This window comes from Ictalurus furcatus, chromosome 2 (genome assembly GCF_023375685.1).
Source record: "Ictalurus furcatus strain D&B chromosome 2, Billie_1.0, whole genome shotgun sequence".
NCBI classification, from domain to species: Eukaryota; Metazoa; Chordata; class Actinopteri; order Siluriformes; family Ictaluridae; genus Ictalurus; species Ictalurus furcatus.
In genome coordinates, this window is record NC_071256.1 from 27612985 (window position 1) to 27623353 (window position 10369).

General features: G+C 39.1%; 1 long non-coding RNA gene across 1 annotated transcript; it reads left to right on the top strand.

Annotated features, from left to right (window-relative positions):
- Window positions 1–1440: 1440 nt before the first annotated feature.
- LOC128600138 (uncharacterized) lies at window positions 1441–3266 on the top strand. Its single transcript, XR_008384520.1, has 3 exons — window positions 1441–1531; window positions 2281–2530; window positions 3076–3266. It is a non-coding gene; the product is annotated as an uncharacterized LOC128600138 (long non-coding RNA).
- The last annotated feature ends 7103 nt before the right edge of the window (window positions 3267–10369 follow it).

Sequence of the window (10369 nt, forward strand, 5' to 3'; positions counted from 1 at the left end):
ACAGTGTGTCAGAACGTCAGCTATTGGTGGAGAAGATAGGAGAAAGTGATGTAGCCAAATCAGGGATGGAGATTATTCGGGAGCCATGATAGATAATGGCCAGTGAGGGAATTTTGCCAGGACACTGGGGTTATACCCCTACTCTTTTAAGAGAAGTGTCCAGGGATTTTTAATGACCACAGAGAGTCAGGACCTCAGTTTAACGTCTCATACAAAACACAATGCTGTTTTTACAGTATAGTGTACCTAATCTGTGGAATTAGGACCTACACAGACCACAGGGTGAGCACCCCCTGCTGGCTTCCTTAATACCACTTCCATCAGCAACCTTAGTTTTTCCCCAGGAGGTCTCTCATCCAGGTACTAGTCACACTCAACCCTGCTTAGCTTCAGTGGAAACCAAGCGAGAGCTGCAGGGTGATCTGGCTCTGGCCAGAAAAGTTTTAAATGGGTCTGCTTTGCAATTTCCTTGATACATTTCTTAGTCTGGGCTGTTCAAGCTCCTTTAAAAGAGAGACCAAGTGGTTTAGAATGCTGAGGACATGAACTGCAGATCGAAAACTTTGAGTCCTTGGTCCAGATGGGAACATCTCTCACCTCTCCATTTTGCCACCAGTTTCAGCACTTTGCAACTAAATTGGGTTTATTAATTATCATCTGAGAGTGTGTGAAAACCCAGTATTGATTTACATTCCAGTACTGAAGAGACACTATTTTCCATTTGATCTAGATAGCACTCTATTCTGTAAGCATATGTAGACATTTCATAGCAATCAAAATGGCTGGTTTTATATACATACTAGAGTTGCACCGATATATTATATATTACTAGTTTGATGTCAGTGATGAAGTAGAAATGATTTTGTTTGTGGTGAGTGAATGTGAAGCCTAACAGGAGGTTAGTGTGAATGTTAATATGAATTAATAACATTCAGTAAGTTAAGAAATCTTCAGAATTTAGTTAATGTTAATTTGAGTAATGTGTTTTCTGTTTATGAGACCATTTACTTGTTGAAATGGAGAGAATAAAGTTTTTATTTGCATTTTTTTCAGAATTGTGGAATTAATTATACATTTAAAAGAAGGCATAAAAGGCAGAACTATCGGTATTGGTTATCGGTATTGGCCGAAATCACTCTGAATAATCGGTTATCGTATCGGCTGAGAAATTTAGTATCAGTCCATCTCTAATACATACCTTAGGTACTTTTCCACCTCCTAAATTTAGACACATTAAAAAAATAAATCAAGGTAGCACATAGGCATCTGTGATATGCAGGGAACATTATAATGTCTTACTCAATGCTGACAGGCTGGAAAAACAAGAATACACACCCTCAAAAATGCACCAACCCAGAGCTGAGTATTTTGGTTGTTCTGTGATTTAAAGAGAACCACTGCCCTAAAGAACAACTCTATCGACAACGAAAAAGCTGTGACGGTAGAACTGAAGATGATGTGAAGGATTTTGTCTGGTTCATTTGGAGTGCATTTGAAGGGTGAAAAAGAAGACAAAGAGGAAGCTTGAGAGGTAAATAAAGAATACTTGATAAGGCTCAGCTATTATTGTGTTCTGTGCTCTCTCTCCTTCTGTGACAGCAGTGTGATTGAGGATTTTAATTCCAGCTAATTCGATTTCTTGAAAAAAAAAAAAAAAAGGATAAAAAAGAATAGCATCCGCAAGGGCCTAAGAACAATTCAAGAACAATAACACACATAAAAGTCTCTGGAAGCTATAGCAGAGGTAAAGTGCACTGCTGTTTTATCATTTGGGCCTTTCCTATAACCTTCTTCATACACTGTGAGAGTTCAGAAAAATCCAAAGCTTAAAACGTGCTTCCATTGTTCTATGCCTGTAATGCTAAAGTAAAAAAGTAGTTAGCTATCTGAGTACCATTTTTTATGGTTATGTGTTATGTGATTTCTGAGTCATGGTACAAAAATGAGACTAAACACTCGAGGAGGTGACCCACCTTGCAAAATTGCATTGCCTGTTTCAAATGCCTGCGTCACAGTTGAAAAAAGAAACTACTAAGGCCAGTCAGATTTGTGGCTAATTGCCCTTGAAGGTTTTGGGTGTTCTTTTGGGGGCTTGCCAAGGTGCAGTGTATGTCAGCAGCGTGCAGATAGCAGCTCGATGATCCATACACTATCGACCCATTTCCATATCAGTTAATGACAATGAAAGGGTGGCCTCAGATAGTGTAACATAATTACTATCGATTGGTTATTTTTGCCCGAGAGTCTGTCACGGCCTATCTTCTTCACACTTTCCCACAGACTCGAGTCTGGATACTAGCCATGGAGGAGGATTATATGAAGAGGAGCCACCCTGATGTCATAATGCAGCAGCATACCAGCAATGTGGATAAGGGCTACTCCGAGACCAAGCGCGCCGATTCGGGGCCAAACGGCTGCATGCGGTGCTGCATGAGTACCAAGAGGTGCCTGATGAGCCCAGAATGTGGCAGAGCGCTCAGCATCGCTAACGTCATCGCTATGTGTGGCATGTGTATCCGCATGTGGACGTGTAAGTTCAAACACAGTGAGCTAATTTGCATAATCACAATGACATTTGTTGACAGTAACACCAAGTGCTGTAAATTTCACAACTTCAGCTAATTAAATGTCACACAGTGTACACTTCTATAAAAATCAGGGGATATGCCTTTTTGGAATCAATTGTCCACAGTAACACTGCAAAAAGCAATTACAGCACAGTTCATCAGGATGCTGGCAGCTAACTAATAGTATAGCTCTTGAGTTCTTTTGTGTTCTGAGTCAGATATGACTCATCCAGGCCCTTCTTTGAGGACTCGGTGCTGTCAGTTGAAAAATACATTACATTCAATGCTATTAACCTGTATTTTTTTTTTCTTTTTTTCGTTTAATTCATTGTCGTAATGCCAAAAAAAAAAAAAACAACTAAAATCTCAGGCTAGACTGCATCTGACTGCCTAAATGAACTCTTGCTCTTTCTTCAGGAGTCATTTTCTTTAATCTTCATTTTCAATTCTGAAGTCTGTCATCCTGTCTGCCTGTTGTAAAGGGCATCATTTTCTTTTATTTTCACAGAGATTTCTGCTGCTTCTGAGTCAAGAACAGTTTGTCTCCTGGCGGCTGCCGTCCTGAACTAAAAACAATAGGAGGCATCATGAATTATGGAATCTCTACTAAGCAGCCATTATAACATACCCGATTGAACTCCTATTTATGAAACCCTATTTTATCACCTCAATCATTAAATAAATATCTTTTGAGTCATATATCTCTGACAACAGCATATCTGTAAGTAAACAAATTATCAAACAGGAGAAAGGGTAATGAAAATGTAACGTATTAAAAAAGACTCTCCGAATAGATTAATAACGTATTGATTTTTAATGTAAAAATAGTGTCATGGATTTTCCATGGATGGCATCTTTAGGTGTCTGTCTTTCCTCAGCTGCTACTGTATGTCCTGGAATGTGTAGCAGTGAGAAGTGACCGAGTGCCTGCAGGTGAACAATCAGAAAATCCTAGACCTTGATTTTTACACTCCACTACTTTGTGCCTCAACAAAAACCCTGGGTATTAGATACTTTTAGCTCAGAACAAGTCTGTGAAAGTTGACTTTTCTACTACATTCTGCTACAGATTATTCTGCGCCTCTTTACGATTGTCATCTGCAACTGAAGTAATTAGATTAAAAAGACTGGTGGTACTGGAGGCCATGTTGTTGACAATTTTGTAATGTTTTTCTTAATTGCTTTAAATCACTTAAATAATTTAATCATTTGATGTGTCTTTCCCCACAATTGTAATGCTTTTCATTTGCATATGAGTAATGGAGGATAGTTGCCTTCTTGGTATTCTCAACACATAACCTTACCTATTCTATTATTCTCAGAACCGATTAGAAATTACTATCAGTTTCTGTGAACTAAAACACTTGTCATTTTTCTAAATGTTTGTATGTAGCCTGAGCAAAATTTCACCAAAAAAAAGGTGACATCTCTGACTTTGATTTACTGCTCTCTGTTCTTAAAAATACAAAGAAAGCATGATACATATCTTTGTCTTATCTGCAGTTTTTGAATTATGTACTGTACATGCAAGCAAAACAGCAGCATGATAAATGTATTCAGGTTAAGTTCACACAGACTCTGCTTAGTTGATCTAGCAAGGTATTGAAGGACAAAGCATGAAAGTCACCCAAAATTGTGATGAAACACCAGTAGCTAATATAAGATCGTTTATATCATGGTCTGTCTGAATACTCGAGTCTGATTGGCTGGAAAGTGTGCGTTCAACCCGTATAATGAACAGGTGGTTCTATTCAGTTTAATCACTGTTCTAAATGAATGCGTAGCCTATAAACAACTGTGACCATAGTAACATACAGTTACTGTACAGTTGCATACAGAGAGAGACAGCTATTTAATGGGGAGAATTCAGTTATTTTTGAAATGGTGTTCACAGCATCATTATTAGTAGAGATGCAGGTAATTCACACACGCACAATCTTTCTCTCTCGCTCTCTCGGTCTCTCTCTAATAACTATTTGTTATAATTCATTCAAAATAAATGTAATTTTATCATGCTACTTTATCGCTGTGTATGACTTCGAGTAGGCAGAATGCAGTCAGTACAGAATTTCACAGGTTTTTTTTTTTAGTGATTGTTGTGGCCAAAAATGCTTGATTTTGCTGCGCTTTTGTTTTTGACATTTGCGATGCAATTTGTTGAGTTTTAAGCTGGGTTTTTTTTTTTCCCGGAAAACTATTTAAATTGCACAAAATTGTTTTGCATGGTCTTTTGCAGTGATGTTTGTTGGTTAATGAGGCCTGTTAGCTGTACTCATTTTCGGTTCACATGAACCGAAGAGGGCTTTGAATGAATGGGCGTTGCGCAAAAAATTGCAAGCTCCCGAAGAATATTGCAGGGTCTCCTTGATTTTGCGTTCATTTCTGCAATCGCAAAATCCTGAAGGGACTGAGAATTCTAGATCTAAGGACCCATATATAAAATAACTAACAAAAATGAAGCGTTATTTTGATCCTTTCAGTCAAATTTTGCACTGCAAGCATCAGTGTCAACTTAAACTCGTCAATGCTGGCAAGTGACCATGGTATAAGTGAGATAATCCACAGCTAGGTGTGCATTACAGCATTCTGAGAGGTTCTTTGCCTCCAAGTCGTGCGCTAAACTGTCTAATGCACACATAGCGATGGATTATCCCTTACGTATATAGCCAGTGATATTGCATATTTCACCTTTTGGACTAAGTGGTGCATATCAAGAGCTTGGGATTATATAGTCCATCTGACAATTCTGAAAATTCTTTCATTTTCAGTAACCACTTTATCCTGGTCAGTGTTGCGCTGGATCTGGAGTCTATCTCTGAGAATACTGGGCATGAGATTGGAACACACACTGCACAGAATACTAATCCATCACAGGGCATCATGCACACACATTAACACATAGCGGCAATTTAGAGACACTGATCCACCTTCCAGCATGTTTTTTGGAGGTGGGAGGAAGCCAGACAACCTGGAAGAAACCCACATGGACACAAAGAGAACATGAACAAATCCACACAGACAGTAACCTAAGGTCTCAATAGAACCAGGGACCCTGGAGATTGCATACAGACCTATAGATATTGCATAGTTTCATCAGCAAAAATTCTTTTAATTTGACTTATTTTGACTCTGAATAATGGTCTGTCATAAACCAAAGGTCTGCTATTGGTCTCATTCATACATATTCCTTCATGCTACTTTTATTCTTTTCTTACTGGCTTTCGATGTAAGTAACTATCATGAGTGTCTGTCCATTATCAAGGGGTTATACGCTTTGAAACTACACTTCAGTGAACGCACGGTAAAGATCCTTGAGCTCTACGCCTTCCTATAAGAGGAATAAAATTGTTAGAGTGAAAGGTTTTCTTTCCTATTCTTTGCATTCTCCATCATTTGACTCAGATATCTGCTCCTGACAGCACTTACCCTTTTCACCCATGTGAACAAGGTGGCCTTTTGAAGCGATTTACTGTTCTTTTCTCTGCTGGGGTGAACTGAGGATGGTTCTTTTCTTTTTTTTTCTTTTTTTTTTTTTCTTTTTTTCTTCTCTATTTTTTTCTTTTCTCCTACTAAGGTGATCGCAATCACCTTAGTAGGAGAATCAGATACAAATTGCAGGCATTTCAGTAACTCACTGGCTAATATCTTGTATCTCAGATTAGCAGCCTGGGATGGTATTGATCCTATAGTATTTGACTTGTGTGTGACTAGACTGTGGACCCGATGTATTATGCTATTTGAAACCATTTTCAGATGCAATTAGGCTGCTTTTTAAGCCAAAATACCTGTGTGATATGTACAAACATAGTACGTGAGCCTAAACCTGCCTACAATCATATGCTCTTTGCCCCTGTAACGTAGAGCCACTGTTTGTATCCATATCTGTATCCCTATACAAATTTAAACCAAGAGTGGGTGTGGAGTAATGTGAAAGTTTTTTTTCTTCTTTTTTTTTTTTAAACTAAATATTATATATACCCGAGGCACAGGGGCTTAGTGATTAGCACATTTGCTTCGCACCTCCAAGGTTGGGGGTTCCTCTGGGTTCTTCAGTTTCCTCCCCAGTCGAAAGACATGCGTCGTTGGCTGATTGGCATCTCTAAATTGTCCGTTGTGTGTGAATGTGCCTGCGATGTGCCGCCTTATTCCCTGGGATAGGCTCCAGGCTCCCTGTGGCCCTGTGTAGGATAAGTGTTACAGAAAATGGAAGAATTGAACCTACCACTATGACATTTGTACAGTGACACAATTTTTTTTTGTAATTTTGCCTCTGTACACCACCACAATGGGTTTGAAATGAAGCAATCAAGATGTGATAGAAGTGTACACTTTCAGCTTTAATATAATTCAAGTTTAACAAAAATATTGCATTAACTGTTTAGGAATTACAGCCATTTTTTCACAGGCTCAAAAGTAATTAGACACTTGACTGATAAGCAGTTTCATGCCCAGGCATGGCCTGATTCCTCATTATTGCATGACAGATTAAGGAGATAAAAGGTCTGGGGTTTATTTCCAAACATTGAATTTGCATTTGGTAGCTGTCCGTGGAAACTTTCAATATGCTGTACAAAGAGGTGTTGATACAAGTGAAGGAGGCCATCGTTAGGCTGGAAAAAAAAACAACCCAGTCCTATCAGAAAGATAGCAAGAACTTCTGAAAAAGAATGAGTGCACTGGTGAGCTCAGCAACACCAAAAGGCCTGGAAGACCATGTAAGACAACTAAAGTAGATGATCGCAGAATTCTTTCTACTTGTTGAAGAACAAAACCCCTTCACAAAATCTAGCCAAGTCAAGAACACTCTGGAGGAGGTATAGATGTATCATTGTCAAAGTCTACAATCAAGAGATGCCTTCTTTAATGTAAATATAGATGGTAAACCTCAAGATGCAAACCACTGATGCAAACCAGCAATTGAGCATGCTTTTCTCTTACTGCAGATGAAACTAAAGGCCCAACAACTAAATAAAACTAAAGGCCTAACGACTAAATAAAACTAAAAGGCCCAAAAGGATAAAACTAAAGGCCCAAACAAACAGCAACTGAAGGCAGCTACAGTAAATCCCTCGCAAAGCATCTCAAGGGAGGAAATTCAGTATTTAATGATGTCCATGAGTTCCAGACTTTGGGTTATCGACTGCAAATGATCTGCATCCAAGTATTACAAATATTCCCAATATTTATGATTATGTTTGTTTGTCCAATTACTTTTGAGCATGTGAAACTTGCCCCTACAAAGGAAAAATGGCTGTAATTCCTAAACGGTCAATGCAATGAAAGTCTACACATCTTGATTGTGTCAAAAATTGTGCCGCTGTCCAAATGCTTATGGACTTGACTGTATATCTGTTATTGATCATAAACTTGCACTTTACTCCTAAGATATGTGACGGCTCTGTTGATCCTTCCACCAATATATGTTTCACATACAGCCCAGGTACAGTTTGTGTGATCAGCCTTGGTTAATTGTACATCAATGCCAGATGCTTTGTGAGCACATTTTGCTTCAAGTCCCTTTTTTGTGCTGCACCTCCTCACATACCTATCACAAAAAAACTCAAATGCTCCACCTGGATCTTTCACTGGTAGTGAAATGGACATATCCTTCCTCTTTTTTGTCAATGTGAGAGAGTCTGCTTTGACCCGGTGAACCTGCAATGCGATTGCACTGCCATCAGAGCGTAGTGCGTGATGAGAGCTCATGCCTGACAGCTGCCCAGCGCTACTTTGTCACAGTAATTTGCTGCCATCAGAGGTGCTGAGCCAGAGAGCACCTGATTCATTGACAGATAATTCATCTAGGGCAGCAGGGCTTACTTGTAATCTGGCCCTCTGGTGCATATCACAATAGTCTTACCTCTAAGGTAGGACAACATCCGCACACATGCAATGCTACTACATCCGCTACAGCGTAGCTGCCAGTTGTGCTATGAGAGAGAGAATGTGTGTAGGGATGTGTTAATGATCTGACCTCCACATTTAGGCAAAACTCACAAGCTGTTCTCGAAAGAGTAGAAGTTCTTTTCTGCATAATCAGAGTGCTTGTTGAGATGCTCCAGGTGCTGTGCTTGCTCTTGGGAGAAGGGCTATCAGGTCTGGTTGAAATTGACTTTTATTTTCATCCCTTCTAAGACAGTTCTGTCTTATCCAGCTACCCAGTCCTCCTCCGACTCGATTTCCGACTGACTGTGTGAAAATTGCAATAAAAAAAAAAAAAAAACTGAGCTGTGGATAGAGACGGGGAGGCTAGAGGATAAGAGAGCGAACGAGAGAAATAGATGAAGAAGAAGGGTGGTATGTATAAAAAGTGAGAGACGAAGCTGAGGCATAAAAAGGGCAGACATGAAAGCAATATAAAGACTTCAAATATCAGTCTTAACTCAAGTGTCTTATTCTCTACTCTAAGGCAATACGATTCTGAAGAAACAATTACAGGCAAGTTTATACCCATGAATAGACTTCAAGAAACACTGTCATTAATATTAACTAGCTCTGATCATTGTTATGTAAAAGCAAATGGCATGTAAATGATTTCTGCTCTGTTCTGCTCTTGCTCTGTTTCAAACACAATACAACAGGTCACCGGGCTGCCAAGGACAGAAGGAACACAACATGATATCACAGTGCTGTCAAAAGCTGTATGCGACATGAGCTCATCTTCTGACAGTCAACCTTTAGTACTAATTGAGTCTTCAAGCTTGTTCTGAACGTGGAACTGCATTCTAACACCCCAGATTCAATAAAGTCTATACGGCAGAGTTACTAACATTATGTGCCATTAGAAACACTCTTTAAGCTTTAAAAGCTGATTGCATTTATGGGAGTTTCTGTCTCAAAGTGCAAAATACTGGGTGGAGATTATTGTAATAAACTAGCCATTTCGATTGATCAAGGCTGATAGTAATTACTGCCTTTGTGATAGAGTGTGCTATTTAAGCCCTTTGAAAAGCTGGTGTTATTTAGGGACAAAGAGGGTTGGAGTTATTCTGGTACTAGCTTTGCTCAGAGTAGACATTGATGCCTGCAGAGACAACGTGTACCAAAAGACATAGTATTAATTTTTAATTGACCCTTTTGTGAACACATCTCCTGCCAAGTCATACTAAAATGAATATTTGGAACAAATACAAAAGAAAACGATATGCTGTCCCAAACCACGAAAGAGCCGTGGAACCCCTCCTTTACCGCCCTTCACTTTCTGGCCTCAGGATGTTTTTTTCCAGAACGCTGCGGTTTCAGTTGGTGGAATGTCACAGTCAGGCTCCTTTGCTCCACTGCTCACAGTTTCGAGGTCACTTCTGCAGCAAGTTCAGAACCACACACAGCCACAAATGACCTGGATGGGATTAATGAATCAAACCTAAAAAAATTTCCCAGCATTGCACAGCTTCCAAATGTACTGGGTGCAATAGACTCACAATGATCCAAACAGAAAAAAGAAAGCCCATTCAGACTGTGTGCAATTCCAAACCCCTAAAAGTGTGGCTTTTTTATTTTTATTTTTTTGGTCCATTTGATTCCTGACAGGATGTCATGCACAAAAACGGGGTTGTACCAGCTAGCAGAGAATGTTATCAGAATGTTCAGTGCTGCATAAAACAGGTTTTTAAAAAGTTTACAAAAATAACATTCACTCTTTTTGTAGCTTGTATTGTTATTTTTTCATATAACTGAACAATTTTGAAAAGGTAGTGCAATATTGGTTACATTACAGCTGCTCACACAGCATTATCACTTAATAGATAAAAACTGAATTTCTGCTTTCAACATGGAAAGGCAAACAAAGCCTGCTTGCAGGT